We start from the raw sequence: 4,804 nt of genomic DNA, 5'->3' as shown, positions 1-4,804 counted from the left end.
TATATAAATATAATATATATAAAATTTAAAACTATTTTACACAATGAACAAATATATTATTTTAAAGACATAATTTAAATCAAGATGTTCTAGATCCAACCCCTACTCAAATATAACAATCCTTAGAAGACTACTACATCACAGAAAGTACTTACACTGTATACACAGGATTCAGATATCAGTACTCAATTAATTGTGTGAAATTTGGCAAACTATTTTTCCTTAGAATCAGACTCTAAATCTGTAAAATGAAAAGTTTAATTAAATTAGGGTTTTTCAAACCATTTTTCTGCAGCCGAAATCTTAAACAAATGTAAAACGCAAAAGGTATTTTTTGCAAAAATCAAAATACCTATAAAGTGGATTCATTAGTGTTCTAACAATTTCATCCGTTTATAAAATTTAATTGTGAAGTCAGTAAATGAAACTAATGAAGTTATTCTATTAAACACAAGCCAATAGCAGCCTCATCATATAATTTGACTTACGATGTTTGATAGCACAGTATCGGGAAAATCAGGCTCACAAATATGGAACAGTCTACCTGCTTCCAAAATTATACATGATCCAACACAGATAGAGCAAACAAAAATATGGGAGAGCCACAACTTAAATAATCAATGAGTTAATCTAATGGCACTAACCAGTGCTCTTCTCTGCTTTTAAATTTAGTATACCATATTTGAATGTTTTGTATAAAAATTATATTTTAAAAAATCAAATTGAAATCCAAAGTTCCCAAACCCCTGAATTAAATCTAAATAAAAAATATACAGCATCGCAGTTCCCCTGAGGTTTGAGGAAAATATAATCTGCAAACACTATTAAAATTGATAGGGAAAACTCTTTCTATACTAAAATTTCCTGATTCTATAGAACATATATTATAGATAATGGCACTCATTGAAGTTTATCTTCTATAAATTAACATCAAATAAGTCTAGACCAGTAGAGTCCACTAGAAACACAATTAAGCCATATATATAAAGTAATCCAGTAACACCATTAAAAAGTAATTAAAAAGAGAAATCTATTTTAACTCAATATACCCAAACCACTATCATTTCAACATGTAATCAACATAAATTATGATATTTGATTTCTTTTTAATACTAAGTTCTTCAAACTATGGTGTACATTTTACATTTAGCGTACATCTCAATTTGGACTAACCACATATCCAATGCTCAATAGCTATATGTGGTTAGTGACTACAGTATTTCAAAGTACAGGTCTAGAACTATGATACAATTTTACATTTTAAATATAAATTTTGTCAAAAATCTTAAAGCAGGTAAAATAATAGTTCCTTGTATTAATAACTCCTTATAATGCTTTAAATTTTTTTAAGGTTTTTAGTACACCAGTTTAACTGATCTTCACAATAAGATTCTTCATTTTTCAGACCACAGAACTGAAGATCAATTGAAACCAAAATTGATCAAAATGGAAATGTAAAAAGAGATTCAAGTTTCTGATTAGGTTTTCTGATTATCAGTCCAGTGCACTATGTACATTATTTCCACTGCTTTACACTGTTGTTTCAACTAAACTACATAATCATGGACAAGAACCAAAATAAAAATGAAAGATGCAAATACAAAAAAAAAAAAAAAACCCACACAAACAAACAAGCAAAGCAACATTCTGGGACAGAATCTGCTTATTAATTCTTCCTTTTTCAAAATTTAAGATCATTCTGCTCAAACTTTGGCAGTATTCTGGCAAGGTTACTATGTTCCAAAAGACTGATTCAAGTTGAAGCATCTGTGCTTTGGTTTTCCTCCTCCCGTCTTTTCCATATATTCAGAATGGCTTCTAGATTCACCTTGTTAATGACACTGATGTGATGAAAATAAAACTGGGTATACTATTTGAGTATGCATATTTCAAAATCAGGGCTTAATTTTTTTTAACATTCTTTACTGAAGTTCACAACGAGGAGTGATTTTTTTCCCCAAGGGAACATTTGGGGGCATCTGGAAATACATTTAGTTGTCTTAACTGAGGTAGAAAGTGAGTGCTACCAATCTCTAGTGGGTAGAAGCCAGGGATGCCGCTGAATATCCTATAATGCACAGCAGAGCACATTCTTCCACCAACAAAGAATTATTCAGCCCAATATGTCAACAGTTCTGAATTTGAGAAACTGCTTTAATGAGAGCAAAAACAAACACCAGGTAGATAAAAGAACTAATTTATTGAAACTATCTAAAAGAAGTAGAAGAAAATACAAGAATATTTTTCTAATCTTTCTAAGAGAGACATCTTTTAGGAGACAAAACCCAGAGGCCATACAATTTTTTAAATATATTAATTTTGTTAATCATAGCCAAAAAATGAAGCTGTAAACAACATTGAAATCAATTTAATTTACTGCATGAAGGATTTTCTCAAGACAAATATCTTCATCATCTATGACTCCACTATCATTCCACTCACAATCCACCAGGAAATTCTACTGGGTTCATCTCCAGCGCATACAAAAGTCTGACACTTGGCAATTCTGCTGCCACAACCCTGGTCTAAACTACCTTCCTCTGTCATCTGTGATACTACCTTCCTCACTAGTCTTTTAGCCTTAACTCCAGCCTATCCCAACCTGTGAATATTCTTAGCATTGTAGCCAGAGTGATCTTTTTAAAATATGAGATACAATATGCTGAGAGAGAAAAAAAAAATCAGTGGCTTCTAATTTCACTGAGTGAAAATTAAAGCCATCAAAATGGCTTCATGAAGTCCAAAAGGGCTAACCATCACCACCACCACCACCACCACCAAAACCTCCCATGTTTTCTCTTACCTTATTTCCTATTACATTCCCCTCACTTATTACACTGAAGCTACAATGCCTCCCTTGCCATTCCACGAATCTTTCCACCTTTGGGCTTTGGGCTTAACTGCTGTCAGAGCATAGCTTGCTTCCTCACTTCCTTCAAGTTTTGGTCAGATGATCCCCTCTAGGTGAAGCATTCCCTGACTATTCTAATTAAAAGTGTAACCTCCCACAAACTTAACAGTCCCTAGCCCCTCCCTACCCTCTCTATCAAAAGCAACAAAAAAGTTCTATTAAACTAGTGGTTCTCAAACCTTTGTTCTCAGGACACATTTATAGTCCTACAAATCATTGAAGATCTCAGAGAGTTTTCATTTATGTGACTTATATCTACCAACATTTATCATTTTAGAAATAAAAATAGAAATTTTAAATATATTTAATTCATTTAAAAATACTAAACCCACTAAAAACATAGATATTTTCATGAGAGATGGTTATATTTCCTAAAACCGAAAAAAATAGTGAAAAGTGACGTGGTATTATAATTTTTACAAATCTCTTTAATGTCTGCTTAATAGAAACTAAGCTGGATTCTCATATCTGCTTCTACATTCAATGTGTTGCAATAGGCTATTCTGGGTGAAGGATGTGAAGAAAATCTAGCTATACAGACATATAGTTGGAGAAGGGAGGAGAACATTAAAAGTTTTTTCATATAACTGAAGACATTCTTCTTTGATATGCACAACAACTCAATGAGTAGTAGTTTCTTCGAAGTTAGTTTACAGTGTGGAATATAAAATCATAAGGGAACTTTTTATATTGTTAACTTAAAAATCTACTGGCCTACCTATCTTGTACTTTGAAATATTTAAATATGCATGATTTTATAAGATATCACATGGATTAATTTGAAAATATTGGTTAGATGTACAGATCTTCCATATGTGGACATACTACACTACCCAACATTCCCAAATAAAACTGACTGGTATCACCAGCAATCTCATCAGAAAAGTCATCAAATTTGGGGATACCATCAAACTCAGAATGGCAGACATAACTTTCCTGACTTTTCTAATTTTTGCTTTAAAACTTGGATTTTATCATTGACAAATACTGTCAGTTGTTTTCCTCCAAGTGAGGAGCTTGCTTCAATGTACCAAGTACCCAAATCTGACTCGGTTTGCAGCTCAAATCATTACATCAAATGCTTTTCCTAGAGTCGATCTGCACAGTTCAGTATCAACAGATGTGCTTTTATGAGTACCTCCCATTTCATCACATGGAATATTAAAAAGACATATTTTCAAGGATCATGCTTCAGTATCATTCATTTTTACTGCTAGGTCAAGGACATTTTAAAGTGAAACTGCCACCTTTTTTATTGCAAGTGTTTGGTAGTAAATAATAAAATGACTACCAATAGTTTGGTGCCATTGCCTTGATTCACAGCAAGGTGCCAGCAGTTTTACCCACCATTGCTTTTGCACCATGAGTGTCAACATTAACACACTGAAAAAGGTAAACATTGACAAGATGCCAAGTTTATTCATGGGGAAATAATAATATTTTCAAAAAATGGTCCTGAAAAAAAATGGATACCCACATGCAAAAGAATGAAGTCTGACCCCGACCTCACACAATATACACGAGATGTTCTCAGACTTACGATGGTTTGACTTAAGATTTTTCAGCTTTACAGGGAATTTTTGAGGACATAACCCCATAGAAATCTAAGAGCTCCTTGCAACTTAAAAAGGAGGTACAGTTTCTACTGAATGTGTATTGCTTCCACACTATCGTGAAATTGAAAATCCTAAATTGAACCATGGTAAGTCAGGGACCATCTCTTTTGTTGCCAGCATTAAATGCATCTTCAACTTACAGTATTTTCAATTTAAAATGAGTTTATCAAGATGTAATCTCGGCTGGGCGCGGTGGCTCACGCCTGTAATCCCAGCACTTTGGGAGGCCGAGACGGGCGGATCACGAGGTCAGGAGATCGAGACCATCCTGGCTAAC

The 4,804-nt window shown here is 33.4% G+C and overlaps 1 protein-coding gene across 1 annotated transcript in view; it reads right to left on the bottom strand.

Annotated features, from left to right (window-relative positions):
- Window positions 1-4,804, bottom strand: part of TDRD15 (tudor domain containing 15) — a 26,766-nt gene that overhangs the window by 8,440 nt on the left and 13,522 nt on the right. The window contains exon 3 of the mRNA XM_011977339.1: window positions 156-241. The gene's annotated coding sequence lies outside the window, so the exon portion shown is untranslated. The remainder of the gene's footprint in view (window positions 1-155; window positions 242-4,804) is intronic.

The sequence above is a fragment of the Mandrillus leucophaeus genome, unplaced genomic scaffold (genome assembly GCF_000951045.1).
Source record: "Mandrillus leucophaeus isolate KB7577 unplaced genomic scaffold, Mleu.le_1.0 Scaffold1791, whole genome shotgun sequence".
In the NCBI taxonomy this organism is placed as follows: Eukaryota; Metazoa; Chordata; class Mammalia; order Primates; family Cercopithecidae; genus Mandrillus; species Mandrillus leucophaeus.
The sequence above is the reverse complement of the archived record's forward strand: the minus strand, read 5'-3'. Positions and strand labels throughout refer to the sequence as shown.